The sequence below is a fragment of the Sinohyriopsis cumingii genome, chromosome 6, assembly GCF_028554795.1.
Source record: "Sinohyriopsis cumingii isolate HCF-2022 chromosome 6, ASM2855479v2, whole genome shotgun sequence".
NCBI lineage: Eukaryota > Metazoa > Mollusca > Bivalvia > Unionida > Unionidae > Sinohyriopsis > Sinohyriopsis cumingii.
In genome coordinates, this window is record NC_142966.1 from 6,497,992 (window position 1) to 6,515,319 (window position 17,328).

General features: G+C 37.2%; 1 long non-coding RNA gene across 1 annotated transcript in view; it reads left to right on the forward strand.

Annotated features, from left to right (window-relative positions):
* Nucleotides 1-1,935, forward strand: part of LOC149796318 (uncharacterized) — a 29,834-nt gene extending 27,899 nt beyond the window's left edge. The window contains exon 5 of the long non-coding RNA XR_016421659.1: nucleotides 1,498-1,935. This is a non-coding gene — a long non-coding RNA (uncharacterized LOC149796318). The remainder of the gene's footprint in view (nucleotides 1-1,497) is intronic.
* Nucleotides 1,936-17,328: the final 15,393 nt, after the last annotated feature.

Sequence of the window (17,328 nt, forward strand, 5' to 3'; positions counted from 1 at the left end):
GATATGAATATACAAAATAAATTATGCTGCTGTTTAAAGAAAAGTCAGAAATCAAATTCATTGAAAAGTTAGGCAAGACCTATGTTTCTAATACAGTTGAAAAAAATAAAAATGACTGACAGAAAAATTATGTTAACAGTTGAATTTTAATAATGTACTGTATTGACTTCTGGTGATAGCTGTATCATCTGCTTAGTCCCAATAGTATTGCAAATCATTTTAATATCTTCTTTAATAGTCCATCTGCTCTTGTAGAGAAATCATAACAAACTTACAGCTCATTTACAACAGACTGAACCATTTCAAAGAATTTTACAGTGTAAGAAATATTCATTATAACAGATGACAACTTCAACCTGTAAACGAAGATAGTGTACAACAGTTACAACTAAATCACACTCATGAAACTTGTTATGAGAAATATCCATCCTACAACTCATATCGGAACCTTTAGAGTTTTTATACACTAACATGTTTACAAAAAAACTTTTTTAAACAAACCAAAAAAATAGTTGTATAAAGGAGATTCATTTTGTTTGACATTCTTACCCATGTATTTCACATCTTGGATTGAAGTGTTGTTACAGTAATACATAATATTCCTTGTTGTTACAGTAATACATAATATTCCTTGTTGTTACAGTAATACATAATATTCCTTGTTGTTACAGTAATACATAATATTCCTTGTTGTTACAGTAATACATAATATTCCTTGTTGTTACAGCAATACATAATATTCCTTGTTGTTACAGTAATACATAATATTCTTTGTTGTTACAGTAATACATACAATTCCTTGTTGTTACAGTAATACATAATATTCCTTGTTGTTACAGCAATACATAATATTCCTTGTTGTTACAGCAATACATAATATTCCTTGTTGTTACAGTAATACATAATATTCCTTGTTGTTACAGTAATACATAATATTCCTTCTTAACTAGACTAGATGTGCTATAAGATGATATAGCACCTTAATGGGTGTCAATTGCAAGTAAATCATGTGTTCTTGTTATGTTTACCAGATGTAGTATATATATATATATATATATATATATATATATATATATATATATATATATATATATATATATATATATATATATATATTATAATGTACAGGAAACCAATTATAGATTCAAAGTGTATGATGAAACACAAAACTCATAATAATATAACAATAAATAAATGAAAACATTGATTTTATATATTCGATAACTACACATGTAGCCTGGATTATGTCTAAAACTGAAACCTGATTTAAATTATAATAAATCCTAATGAAATGCAGTAGAAATACACAAAAGATATAAGATATATAAAGAATTGTATCATAACTCTGAAACAAGAAGGGGAAAATATTGAACTAAAAATCATCAAGGAATGCATATATTATTTATTAATGCAAATACACAAAATAATCTAAAACAGACATTTTGGATTATATCATAGTGATTCATCAAGCCTGTTATCATGTCAACACTATTGTAGGTTATGTCAGATTGTTGGAATATCAGCACTTTCAAGATTGGAATTCATTCAGATCACCACTGGAATTCATTTGGAATACTCTATACTTTTCGGCTTGTGATATAACTGTTTGGACCTTTTGTAATTTAATACAATACTGTAAGTCCTATTTAAATGTCCACTCCAGTAGCCTAAGTGGTTACATCTTGGCATGAATATGGATATATATTGAATACATTTCTTGGACACCTAGATCACTACTCAAGTTTGATAAAACATTTTAAAGCAGCTTGTATTTCTTCATCAACAACAGCTTTTGAAGGCATCTTCCATCTTGAGGCTGAAGTCATCATCCAGGACAGTTGTGAACAATGAATTAGTTCTTAATATGTGTATTTTGTTGTCTGTTCTATATTTATAAAACTGTAAATACGAACGCAAATAAAATTCTTACAATCATCACATAGTTGTGCTAATATTTGTACCACATCAAAATAACAATACATTTAATCCAGCATTCTTTTAAACATTTCTTAACTCTTTGTAACAAAAGGTTCCATACCTTTTACTACTCATTTGTTGATAAGTCATGTAAGCAAGATATCTAAAAAGCACAAATGTCTATTTCAATTTCTTGGTAAGTCTACATGCATATTTTATTAGCTCTACTGATCCTAGACTTCATTCAAGACATTTCCTCCATTTAAATCAGTCTTTCAAAGACTAAATTCCCCAAAATGGCATGCAAGCATCTTGCAACAATTTGCAATAACCCCCATAACTGTGAAGATTAATCCTACTGGGTGACAGTAACAGTCTGCTCTTGAGATGTTTAATATCTTCCAAATGTTTATTTTATACAAAAACTCCCTTCAGGACCTTTTCTACTTTTAAGTCAGCCTTTCTAGGACTAAATATGGCATGCAGCAACTTGGAATAATCTCTATAGGGTAATACCTACAGACCTTTGATATCTTAAAAATATTTTTTCTGCAACAACTACCTTGAAGAATTTCCCTAGCATTACAATACGATTTTAAATGTTTAATTTAAAGAAAGATATGTATGCATCATACAGTATCCACTGGAATAAACCCCATAAGCGTAAAATACAAGTCTTTGTGGCAATAGAAAAATTCACTTTTGACATGCAGTATCATCCTACTATTCATGTAATGCAACATTACACCTACCTTGAAAATATTCCTTTTAGAACTAAATTTTTAAGAAGGATATGCTGGCATAGTGCAACAGCTTGGAATAAACACCACAGGCTGTTAAATATAACCCTACAGGGCAACAGTCCCTTGAGATTTCTAAAATGTTCCAAATATTAATTTTGTGCTACATCTCCCCTGAAGACCTTTCCTACTTTTGAATCAATCTTTTCAGGACTAAATTAAAAAATGCTGCATGCAAGCATCATGCAACAATTTGGAATAACCCCCAAAAGTTCCGTGGGACAATAGTAACAAAATCCTTAGACCTTTAATATCTTCCAAATATTATTTTTTCTGCAACAACTCCCTTGAAGACTATTCCTATCTTTATAATGGTTTCTAACATTATTCAATTTCCCAGCATGCATTGTGCAGCAATAACCCTCATAACTGTGGGTTAATAGTAAAGATACATTTAGAAGTTTAATTTCTTCCAAATATTCATTTTATGCAAGAATTCTCCTCAAGACCTCTCTTACCTTTAAAATAGTCTTTTTAAAACGAAATTCCATTATGGCATGAAAGCAAAATGCAATAACTTAGAATAACCCCCATAACAGTGAAATATAACTCTGTAGGCAATTTTGAAAATCCCTTTAGACCTTTTTATATCTAAAAAAAATAAAATACCATTAGATACAAAGTAAAATACCATTAGATACAAAGTAAAATACCATTGGATACAAAGTTTCATCTTGACTATCTATAGTTCTGTACAACATTCAAAAAAAACCTTTTGATTCAGTCTTATCCAGCAACACAAAATAAATCAATGAATCAATTAATAAATCAAAATTTAAATATATTATTTTATTAAACATTTTCACCAAAATATTTCAAGTACAAATATTTTTTCAAACATATATATCAAATACAAATATTTTTGGGAAATATATTTTAAATACAATTATTTAAAAAATGCCATGACAAAAAAAATAAGATTAAATAAATATAAAGATTTTTTTAAAAACATAATTTTTTTAAAACTACTTATGAATTTGGAATTCAAAGTTGTTGTGCACAATTTCTCTAGAAATGGCTATTCCTAATTGGAGCCAACGACCTTGCAATTTCTCGAGAAAGAGCACAACAACTTGGAATTCAGAGTTGTTGCACACATGTTCTCGAGAAATTGCCTATTCCAAGTTGAAGCCCAATATTCACAAAGGACTGGTTCATATGTTAATTTTAAACTCTGGGTTCTACTTAAGGTCGCCCTCTCAAATTTCGTATTTTGCATAGTTAGAATTTTAAAGAAAACAAATTTCCCCGGGTTTCCTCCCTGGTTATACTGGCTTTTAAGAAGACCTTGTGTATCTTAGGTATTATTCAGAGAACATTTAATTCCCTTTATTTTGGTGTATGATTGATGGGTAATATGGACGTATACACCTTGGCCTTACTCAAGATGTGCATCTTTCAGAAAAGCGCGAGCCCCACTTGGTCATTTTCACTTCCTGAACTTCAGAGGTAAATTGTAAGAAATATATATAAAACGGAGCAGATATCTTTGTTTTGCATTTGATACATTTGAAAATTCATTCATTGCACTTTCAGAAGCTGGTATTGTCTAATCTGACAAAATTCATTTTCCGTAAATAGCTGCTATGTCTAGTGTACGTTAGACAAATACAGGCTGATTTTTGGAGCACAAGGGAACAGTCATTTTGGTTAGCAGTGTTCTAACATCATTTACAATTTCCAAAAGTACAATATCCAAAGAAATGTCAGCCACATTACATCAAAGTCGCATAGAGGTATTCCAACATTCTCCCCAATGTGCATGTTTCAAATGCAAACAACTTCACCTTACATACGTCACTCTCTCAAAAGTACATAACACCTTATGAGCGCCACCTAAACAGACAAAGACGCACAGAAACGGAATTACTTTTTTTTGAAAATGACAGTACTAGAAAACATTGAATATTCATACGAATTTGTACATTTCTGTATTGTCTACGTTTTCATCGTTCATTTTTGTTTTTGATTGTCTGCTTGGACTTTTATAGTTATTGCTTTCCCTCCGGTTTATTTGTTCCGTCCTGCCATTTTTAAAATGAAAAGCATCAAGGATAAAAAATATATAAAATGCAAAAAAGTTGGCCATTTCATTAATCAGTGTATTCTAACCCGAAAGTCGCTAAGTGGCCCCTAACATTGTCAGCCTGTTCGCATATGGAATCAGGTCACAATAAGTACTTTCCAGTTCAGTACCCAAAACGAATGTAGTTCTAGTCCATTTTTAGAACATTTTTTCCTCTCTCATTTTGGTGGTGATATAACAGATATATTTATGCATATTTGGTAGGGAGTTAAAGGTAATTGTTTATTCTTGAGAGTATGAGCTCAGGTTGTGGTTTTCCGTGTGTATTTCGGCGACAGTGCACAGTGAGTAATAAGGCCTTGGTGATGATCCGGAAGTGAAATCTGTGTTCTGTTTACATGCTGCTCTGTTGACAGTCCAGCCTCTCAACAAAAAAAATGCAGGTCAACCTTTGATAAGAACTTCACCGTGAAGTCATCTTTGAAGGTATTTTAGATTAACATATGATTTGTATTGATTGTCACACAGTGGAAAGGTCAGAGAAACACATGTAGGGAACATATAGTAAAAGTAATTGCGTTATATGTCCATATCAAACGAACCGGAAGTTGTCTATGTAAAAAACCAGACAGAACTGCTCATCATACTTTCCTGGTCCATTTTCAGCAACAACTGCGTCGCCTGCATCTAATAATTGCAATCCAATACTTGCATTTATTAATTTTAATATTTCTAAACAAATTTAAAAACAAAAACATAATGGAAAACTGTGGAGTGCATGACATGTCTTGCCTGAAACAAACATACTCGCCCACGAAAATATGGTGACGGCGTTAATAAAGAAACTCGCGTTTGGTTTGAAACGTGAATGTTATGTAAGTGTTAGAGACCCCATGAGGAAGATCGGGCTAGAAATTATAAATTGATGAATGAAGCTTTGTCCATCTTTATTGCCTTGATTCTTTTCAATTTTAAATGGGTGGGATGGTGTGTAAAGCAAACGGGAACACTTTAACTTTGTATATCGATTATGTTAAATATTCTATAAATTGTCGAAATCTATACAGAGTGACAAAAATACCTCAGATTTCCCCATGATCCAACCTGACATAGGGCCCTTTCTATCATACTATATAAGAGAGTCTCTTATTATCTATACCCAGGATTTCCAGTTACTAGAGCTATGACAAATACAGTTCTTAAGAATGCCGTTGATCATAAAAGTATTCCTTTAGCTGACACGTGCATTGATCAGGCTTTTGATGAGGTCACTTTTGCTCCTTGTTGGGATCAGTCAAAATGTGTTGATCAAAGTGATCCTCTTTTTATTATTCATTCTCTTTATTCTAATCGGGGTGACACGCGTCAATTACCTGTCGTCGAACAGGAAAAAGAACATGAGATCTCCTGTTTGTTTTAGAGAGCTATTAGAGAGTCTGAAGCCAACGAAGTTCCTCTTTGTTATTATGTCAAAAATGGGAGTCCTTGTTAGAAGATGGAGATCCTTTTAGGTACCTGCTGGTGACGAGTGAACTATCAAATTGTAGTTGTGGATTATTTCAGAAAGTTATTCATGAACTAGGCATCCAGCAATTAAAGTCTCCTGCGTATCACCCTGAAAGCCACGGAGCTTTAAGAGTATACCAGTTCTTTCGGCTCCAGATTTCAGTCAATCATGCTGATTGAAGTGCTGTTGTGGTTCGTGCAATATTGATTCAAAAAGACAAACATGGTGTAGATGATCTAGTGTGTTGTTTTTCTACGAAATTAAATAAGCACCAGAGAAATTATTGCACAATCGAGAAGAAAGTTTGGCATTGAAACACTCTGAATTGTATATTAGTTCAGTTCCTTCTCCGATTATTGTGTTTAGTGATCACAACCGCCTTCCTTTCATTGGCAAAATGAAGAACGAAATTCAGAGGTTATTAAGGTGAAGTTGAATGTTGCTGGAATATAATATTGACATCAAGTACGTCAAAGGAAAATACAATAATGTGTATAGAACTATTATATTGTTTCATGAATACTCTGTGTCATTCTTAAGATTTCATCTTATTTAATTTTTATCACATGTATACATTACATAAACACTTCTTTTTCTTTAGGAGGAAAGGTTTTATTTATATTTAATTTAATTGTTTGCTAGTTTATTTAATTATTTTATTGTGTGCTATTGATAATATAACATTTTATGCTGGACTTGACCTTTTCCACCATCAAGTTTATTTTCTACTTGACCTGAATCATTGACTATTTTGTTATTCTTTATACAACTAATACATAGTTAAATATTTTCTTTATGAGCATGATAACTATTAAAACTATAATTTTTCGCCGAGTCAAGGACGTTATATTTTCCACATTTTTTATTCCATATATAACGTAAAAATTATTTAGTAAACATTAAGAAGCTTCTAAAAGGTTATTTTCCATTGAGTAATTTTTTTATAGAAAATCTAATTGTGACCTGAGGTCAAACAGAGGACTATATAATCTTGTTATTGGAAAGCATTTTATTTATTTGTGGTTTAAGATCTTAGCAGGATCAATGGTAATATTGTTGTGTCCAGTAATTCATTTGGGCTGGAATTTATTTATTCAAATTAGTTATTCACTGGGAATATAAACTGCTATTCGATAATAACATTCTTGGAAATAAAGAATCGAAATTTTAGTATCATTTCAAATAAGGACATATTCTCGGATTGTATTAGTGTGATCCAACAAAAGACTTTGCACATCACCACTACACAAGCCACTAGAGGCATATCAACACTTCCGGCGATGGATTTAATTTGGATTTCCACTAAAGTTTGTTTCAAGACTTTAATTATGAAGATTTGTGTCGTTACTTCTATGATTAATTGAGATTTAATTTGCAATACCGTAAGTTGATTTTTTATTTCTTCACATTCTCACTTTTGTATTCTAGGGAAATAAATTATTTGTTGAATTTTACAAAATGTGTTGCTTTCACTCTCTTTTATTACTTGTTTTAAACCATAGAGTCGTAATGGAATCCAGCACCCAAGTTTTAATTATGATCCAAAATTTAACAGGTATACGGGAATTTAACATGGGAATAATCTTCTGCCATCCAAATCCGCATAAACACAATCCAAAACGCCTTGTGTCGGGCCCAAATCGTCTTGTGTAGTGTCTAAAAAACTACACCTACTATTAGAAGAAAGGGTTATTATGTAAAAGAAATAACAGAAACGTACTATCCGTTACAGCATATATACCTTCCAAAAACCCATACACTCTATCCAAAACGCCTTGTATAGCCCATTGCTCTTCTTGTAAGTGAACCTTTGTCAGTGCTACGTATTACGAACAATATTACATGAAACAAGTTGAAAAAGCAGATATGTGCTTGTGAATTATTGAGATTGTGCTACACTTGTCGACATATCATTCACATTCCTAATATTCGTAGCACAGCGAGCTTGCTAGAAGTGAAAACAATAACCGTCCTTTTTTCGTTTTACCAACTGTAGCAAGAATTATATAAAAATATTAACAAATCATTCGAGGACCCATCACTCTTCCTGATTTTGCCGCATGGATGTTAGGCCCTATCAACGACAATTTGAGCGACGAGGACAACCAGCGTACAGGGAACAGTCATCGATATGCTACTGTGATGGCTCACAATTTCTTTTGGATACGACGGACAATTTCAGAACAAGTCACCGAATGTCTCACAGTCACCAATGACGGAGGAAAAGATATAGACATGAAACTGGTCCAAGTACAATTTAAAGATTCAATTAGTTATTTGGCTATGCTTTTGAGTAGAATGCCGAAAACGCTTGGAATTACTGTAATGGCTAAGGATTATTTTCCACACTTTTCAATACCGAAGAGAGTCAACATGTTTTGCTCACTCATTTGTCTGACGTGCACTATTACGACCCCGACAGAATGCACAAGAACAAGCAAAACAAGTATGACCGAACACAAAATTTTAAGTTATCATCTTATATGAAGATCTGATAGAGGGATCAAAACAGGAGATCATCATGATTCCCAAAAGGGGCATGCAGAGATCCTTCTGCTATAATAAATGGAAAAACAATTCCTGAAATTTAACTTAAATTCAAAATTCAAATTATAAATAAGGCCGGGATGCCATATGAGTAATCATATAAGTGATACCCGAAAGGGACTCATAATTGCTCCCCCCTCCCTTATATTTTAATTACATAAATACAAACTATTTAATTTTAGACCATTGTGACTGGAAGATTTATATTTAAATAAAGACGAGGCAGGGGATGGAAAATCATACGAGAAATGATGTCCGAAAGGGATTCTATCCACTACCCTCTTCTTTATAATTAATTCAATAAAATTGAATATAACCCAAAAATAATGAAAAATTTCATTTAAAATACTATAATTTAACCTTAAAATTATAATTTAATAAAGAGATATTACAGTCTTAATCGAACTTTTAAATTTGGAAAGTAATTTAAATAGATGAACAATGAATGTGACAGAGAGTTCATCTCAGACGTTTATTAAAGTTTCTGATGATGGGATCTATGCCACAGTCGTATAACCATCTTATTCCAAATTCAACTCACTAAAATATTTCTATACACGTGAACAAGCCTGATGTACTACCAGAGACTTTCAGATAGACTCAGACGCTCCATTACAGAGAATCCCGCTGTTTGATGGCAAGTAGTAAAGGGGGGCACTTTACGGACAATGGGAATTAGCATTACAAGACCCCTTGGGGCACTTTACGGACAATGGAAAATTAACATGGAGAAAAATCGTGGGGCACTTTACGGACAAGGGGAATTTAACATGGCAATAAATCGTGGGTCACTCTACGGACAAGGGGAATTTAACATGGCAATAAATCGTGGGTCACTCTACGGACAAGGGGAATTTAACATGGCAATAAATCGTGGGTCACTCTACGGACAAGGGGAATTTAGCATGGCAATAAATCGTGGGTCACTCTACGGACAAGGGGAATTTAACATGGGATTTTTTTCTTTAAATTTTTGAAAAAAGGGGTAGGCAATGGAAAGGCTATCTCTTTTCGAGAAATATGGCTGGCCCTGAAAAGGGCCTTTGGGTTTTCTTCTTCTAATTTCTTCTTTTCCTCCACCAACTTCTTATTTTATCTCCAACACTCTTTCTCTTCTTTTTTTTCTCCTTCTCTTCTTTCTTCTCTTCCTCCTCTTCTTCTTTCTTCCTCTTCTCATTTTCCTCTTCTTTTTCAATTTTTTCGTTCCATGTTCTTATTCTTATCTTTTCCTCTTCATCCTCCTTCTCCTCCTTGATCTCTTTCATGACACCACTAATCTTGTCCTTTGCTTTCCTTAAATTGTTAATTTCCATCTTTACACGATGGGGACTATAGGAATAATGGTCTTCAACGAGTCTTATTAGCATCTGTTCCATTATTCCTAAGTTGTCTAAAACGTCTTGCAAGGTTTGTAATTTGTCCATTTGGTTTGACGCCATCTTCTTTTTATTCTTTGCAGAATGGTTTGAACGACGAATACTGTGGGTTCTTATACGAAAAGCGCGTACGTGAAGGAAAACATCCCCCTAAAACATAAAATGGATCTTACCTAGATGATGACCGAACATCGCGCGGACGTGAAGGAAAACATCCCCCTACTTTCTCATTTCATATAATATAACCCTAACTATACTCTCCACATTTGCTAAGAAACCCATAATCTACTATTCACACAAACATACCTGAGCTCTTACCAACACACAAACACATACACTTCCACTATTAATAAAGAGTTAGTGTTTATATACACACTACTCTACCTACACACATTGGCAAATTGATCGTTATTTCTTTTCTAGAGTATTGGGTAGCCCTGAAAAGGGCTGTTTTGTTTGGAACTTCATGGGCACCTGGTTAATGGTGGCACCTTCCAGGCCTGGCGCCACATACGCATCTTATCCCCCAGTTACTTTTTACCTTTTGGGGGGAGAGAGCAGAGGCAGGATATGTCGCTTCAGAATCCCAATTTTCGCTCTCTGGGATTTTGAAATTTTTTCTCTCCTTTTCCTCCTCCTCTTCTTTCTTTCTTCTTTCCTCCTCTCTTATCCTTCCCTCCTCGACAATGGCTTCCGCGGCCAGTTCATTTAATATGCGCCTGGCATATTCCAGATGCACATGAAGCTCCAACAGTTTCTCAAGTCTCGTGTTCATTTTTTGGTGTTGATCAATCAACAAGGGTAGCTGGACTACCGAACGTGTTTCAATTTATAGTGAAAGCGCGGACGTGATGGAAAACATCCCCCTAATAACATAAAATTCATCTTACCTAGATCATGACCAAAAAAAAAAAACAACAACGCGCGGACCTAAAAGAAACACTCACTCACTTTTTATGCTACCCATCACTATTGTAAAATTTTTTATAAATCACTTCAATAGACTATCCACATAAGCAAAGCAATCCAATCTATCTCCAAATATACACCTCAATAACCCAAAAAAAATTATTTTAATCTACTATCCTCACCAACTTACGTTAGCTCTTACTAACATAAACACACAAACACATGCCCTCACATTTTTTTATAAAAGAGTTAGTGTTTATTTTCACACTACTCTACCTACTCACATTGGCAAATTAATAGTTATTTCGTTTCTAGAGTATTGGGTAGCCCTGAAAAGGGCTGTTTTTTTGTTTTGCTATGGCATTCTTTTTTTAGTTTCTAAGAATGCGATGTCCTCTGAGGATAGACTTTCTGGCGATAGGTCTGCTTCTTCGGAAAGAGAAGAAGAACTCTGGTGTCGATACGACAATCGACAAAGCCTCTGTCAGCTTCAGGTTGTTGCTGTTGTTGCTGCTGCTGTTGCTGCTGTCTCTGAAGTCTGTACTTCTCTGTCCATTCTTCTTTTTCCCTGTTCATTTCTTCTCTGAAGAGCTCTTCTATCAGGTCTTCAGTGATTTTTAACATTCTCACATTTTCTATTTCTTCTGGCTTCGGTATCAGACTGTGTCTGACCCTATGCAGATTCACGTAGGCTTCGTTGAGCTTAGCTAGTTTGGAACACATCTTCTTAGGAGGATGAGTCGACAATGGATGGTTAGACTGGGAACAACCCCGGTTCTTAAAGTCAAAGCGCGGACGTGAAGGAAAACATCCCCCACACGGTTTTCGAGTCGCAACGTTCAGTGAGTGTCATGAGAGGGATAGTAAGAAATGAAAGAGCATCAATCCAACATTCTTATAGCTAAACAAAAGACAAAGGCATTTTTTTTCAAAACACAACATTTTTTATTCAAAAATCACTTAACACTAAACAACAACATTTTTAACAATAATCCAACACTATAACATCAAACAATTTTTTTCAAATCACAAACATTTTTTTTCAATCTACAATCTACTTTGAACAGGGCTGACAACGTTGTGAATGAAATTGTGATTTCCACTGTTGGAAATCATTAGGCCATTGATGGACACTACGTTTCCTAGCTTGAGACAAAAGATAAGCATAATGGTCACAAAACCATCGATCTACTTTCACATCGTTTCTAGCAGAAGAACGAGGATCGAAATGAGTCACTAAATGTTCTAAGGAATAGCCCAGGCTGCGATGATGCAGAAAATGCACACAGTACTGTCCACACACCAAAGAATCTGTGCCTTGCAATTTCACATTATTGAATCGGGTGGTCTGAGCATTTCTTCTCATAAAGTCGATGATATCGTCTTCCAAAGGGGGCAATCCGTACGAATCGAAATATTCCACACATCCTTCTTGAGGAAAGTAGACGGCTACCCAGTGGGTTCCTGGGAGATGACTGTCGTCCGTGTTGATCACGTAAGCTTGATGGTCTTGAGGTTTGCGATGAGGGAGTTCATCTTTAGCACAGACGACAGGATTCCAAGAAGCCGTATACGAACTGTGGTTCAAAAGGTAATAAAGTTCCCAGGTATCCATTGTTTTGTGTTTTCTTCTTCACAGGTAATAATAAGTGGTCAATTCGATCCTGACCTTTTGCTTGAAAATGTCTGACGAATAAACGGTTATTCGTTCTGTTTCCTCACTCTGATTCAGGAGAGCTTCGATACGATGGATCTCTTGAGTGGTTAATGGTGGACAAGAATGTTCACGCAAGTCTTTATACCACTGGTGCAACACGTCTTTGTTCGAGATGAGACTCCAAGCTTCGTCCAGATACTCGTCCAATTTTTCTTCTTGACTTAACATCAGGCATTTATCGTGTTGAATTTGACTGGGATGATCGTTTTGACATCCATAGCAATTTTTCTTGATCAATTCCGTCATTTTGTCGACCAAGTGTTTGGCAAAACAGGAGACTAAATGGGCTTCTTGTTCTGGCCATCTCGACTTCATCATGACAATTTCTTCGTCTTGGGATTCTCCTTCCACGGTCTCCTCACATTCCATGTCCAAAGTTTCTTCACTTTGTAAAGAGGGATAACAGTCTTCCATGGCTTCTAATAATCTAGAATGACTTCTCTCAAACTGTTGATTTCTATCGTATTGTCAAATTCTGCATACAGGATGACGTTCACTGTGTTCCCTGCTTCCAGTGGACTCGCAAACTGAATTTCCACACGAATCTGGCCAGATTTTATAGGGTGGAAATGTCCCTCGTCGCTGCCTTGGTCTGGAGTGAAATCGAAAGCCCACAAAGCATAGCCTCCGTCATAATCGTCGTACGTAATGCCGTGACTGGTGTTGGTTCCTAACTGACCGGTGGCTTCGTACAGGGACAAGTACGATCTCAAGTAATTCTTCTGGGCAAAGTTAGGCTCGAAAGGTCGGGTACACAAGGTCTTGCCATCGCGACTGACTTCGATCTTGGACACATTGTAATGTTTAAACTCAAAAGGATTTTCGTTGTGGACTCCGTTGAAGGCTGTATTCTTGACGATACCAACAATCAAACGCTTGGGTAACTGTCCTTGGAACAGATGATCTTCGATCATGGATCGCTGTCCAGCAGGAATGGTGAGCGTTTTCACTTCTACGCGTCGTATGGGATACTTGGCAGTTGTTCTGCTTAACGTTTGACTGATATCGTTTCCCACTTTAGGTAACACTTCTACGCGACGCACGTAGAGCTTGGCTTCTTGGATAACAGTTTTGTATTCATTGGCATGGGTCATCAAATGGAAAGCGGCACTGCTACGATTCAGTCTCAGGCGGATATCCACACCGTTCAGCAAATACTTTTCTTGTAACCACATGTCCAAATGCAAACGATCCATCAGTTCTAAACTTCGCCCTTGCAGAATTTTAGTTCTACGTGTGTTAAACCCCACATTGTGAAGATTGTCATCTGCTGTCAGGGCTGTATCGCTAAACGTGTTCTCACCTGCCGTGTCAGGTTTCCATACCACGCAAGCATCCAGATGAGTGTTCTTGGCTTCTTTTCCGTACGTCAAGAGATTTTCCAAGTAGGCTCGATACGGGTAAGTATCCATGCTGCTACTGACCAGTTTGTTATTCAAGTACAAGTCCACTTCGCTGAACAAGGAATGCATGAAATTGTTGACGGGCGCTACCCTATCATTGGCTCCAGGATTGGTGTTGTCAGTTTTGATCACTTTGACTTTCAAATACAGGTAACTGCTATTCAGATCGATGTAATCTTCGGGCTGTCCTTTGATTTCAAACTCGATGGGAGCGGAATCGGTCAATGAGGAGACCGGGTGAAATTCCACCCACTGGGATTCTTGCATCGTCATCATGGTGGGGGGCATGGCAAACATATCCAGTTCCGTCTTGGAACAAGCACAAGACTCTCGGTGCATCATTTTTTTTTGTTCTTCCTCAATAATCGAAAACGTCTAAGTCTCGAACGGTTCTTCTTTTCTTGGCCTTTCTCGCTTGAAGTCTGGTGAAAGGGTGTTTTCTGCGTCGTCTCTTTCTGCCTTGTCCTTGCTGAATGCCTGATTCGGTAGCGTGCAGGGCATTTATAGGTGTGTCTCGTAGGCCTAAAATGTCTTTACCCGTTTGCAGCAAGACATTTTTGCCTGCCCTCATGAAGGCTTCTTTAGGGTTTTGTTTGTCGATGATGACATTTTGGAGAAATTCTTTGCCTTGTGTCAGTGCCGCATCTTTCAAGGCGTGCAATCCTCGTGTTACCATCGGTTTCAACACCGGGGCCACCGAACGAAAGGCCGATTTTAACATGTCTCCTAAACCGTGTCCTCGCTGTCGAGCCACCCCTTGGTACACTGGATACATGACTTACGAGTCGTGAGAGAACCGTTTTCGAAAATGGAGTTTCACCGTGACTTTTCCTTTGGTGAATGGAATATTTTGTCCCAGATCTCCTTTTATAGCAATGTTGACCGTGTCCAAATACGACTTGCTGACCGGCAAATAGTGAGGATGGACAAATTCGCGGTGAACGTGATAAGTGTTTCCACCTTCCTCGTCAGCGTTTGTGGCAGAATCCACTTTGAAAGGAATGACACGCAGTAACGGCACGGAGGTGTGTCCCACCACGTTGTATTCCACCACATCGGAATACACAAAGATCAAATTCAGTCCTTGGTTCAGTTCTACCGGGAAACGAAAATACCTCGCAAAAATATCGTTGTCGGAAATGACTGGCAATTCGTTTTTCTTCATCATGACCATTCTCATCTCCGTGTCACCGCCCAATATGTCAAACAATTCAGGACAAAATAAGAAAGACATGAATTTTTTGGATCCCTCAGAAAATTTCATCAGAAAGCGACGAGCTATTTTGTGGTATTCCAGGGTGACACTTTTTTGGACATTACTCAAAGCTTTATGGAACACGCCATTAAACCTGGAGGCTATGGCGCTGACCAAATGATGACCACTGAAATAATAGCCTGGGAGAATGAACAAGTTGTAGGTGGTCGTTTTAGTTTTGTCATCATAGGTTTTATTGGTAGATGTGCCAATCTTATCCAACTCCTCTTGCAATTGTTTGTCATGAACTTCCACCTTAAACCAATTTTGCTGGGCAGTGATATTGTGGACTTGGGTCGGGTGAATCATTTCTACTAAAGCCACTTCCCAATGGGCTTCGTGATCTAACTGGATGGCTTGAGGTAATTTGGCCGTGTAACAGCACAACGTGTTGTGGGGAAACACCTCCATGGAACTGTCACTGGGTAAGGTTAAGTAAAATTGGTTTTGGTGACTCATAATTCCAGAGTTCTGTGGCTGTCCGAGGGGATATTACTGGATGTCAGAGGCGTGTCTCCGCCCAAAATGGGGTTCTGGTTGTGGTTGTTGGAGTGGTGACTGGCACTGACACTGGCACTGGACACAACGTTCCCGTTTGAGGAGAATTTCAGGGAGGGATTGGGAAGCAGGTAACCGATGCAACTGCTCAATAAAATGGTCCACAATTGTTTGTCTCCTTGTTGCAAACTCAAATTGGCGATGGCTGCCCCGATGACACAATACACCACGAAGATTTGGCAGAAAAAGACGATTTGCGTTTTAGGCACACGTTCTCCACACCACACCCACAAGGGTTGTTTTTGTAAATCTTGCACAGAAGAACTAGGGGAAGAAGGACTGGTCGACGTAGCTGCGTCTGATGTGTGAAAGGGCATGATGGTCACTTCTTCTTTTTATAGTCGATGACTTGCGAAGCGTCGATCCAAGAATCGAAACTGGGTGGATATCCTTTCCAACGTACTTTGACTTCTTTGACACGTCGTTTGCCCACTTTACGGGTTCTGCGTTCGAGAATGCTTTCGATGTCGTACACGTCGTCTTCTTTTTTGGTGACACGTTGTAACTCGGGCAAATAAAACGTTCCTTTGAGTACTTCTCCGTTCATGTCTTCCAATTTATAGACGGCAGGATGACGGCCATGTACTCGTCCAGTGACGCGAAACAGTTCGGTCGTCCAGTTAGGTAAGTAACCTTTGTCGAAAGTGCGTTTGGTTTTGCCAATGCGCACCCAATCTCCTACGGTCAACTCTCCACTTTTCTTGGGGACAGCCCTCGTCGGGGACGTACCGAACAGGCGCTCGAACACCAGCACTTCGTTGTCGGGAGTCACGTCTTGCGGGGCACGTCCGATGCTTCGATGGTAAGATTGGTTGTACGCTTGCACCAGGTGCGGTAAGATGTCGATGTACTTCAGAGTGTGGTGATGCGTAAAATATTTCCACATGCGTTCTTTCAAAGTGCGTTGAAAACGTTCCACGATGCTGGCTTTGGTTTCGGGATTCTCGGTGGTAAAAAAATGAATGTCACGTTTCTTTAATTCTTTTTGGAAAGCTTGGTTCAGAAATTCGGTGCCTTTGTCCGTTTGCCATCGAAGAGGGTGACGACCGCTTTGTTTCAACACCCGTTGCAGGGCTCGCACTAACTCGCTGCTCGATTTGGAAGTCAAGGGCACGACCCAGGCAAATTTGGAAAAGACGTCGATGACACAAAACAAATATTTGTAACCACGATTGTAGCTGGCCAAATGAGAGACATCGGCTAAATCGGCTTGCCATTGATGATCGATGCCTTCCACTCGGGTGCGACTTCTGGCAAACTTGCGTCGAATGGGTTTGTGTAAAGTGTAGGTAGCTTGTTCTTGTAACCATCGT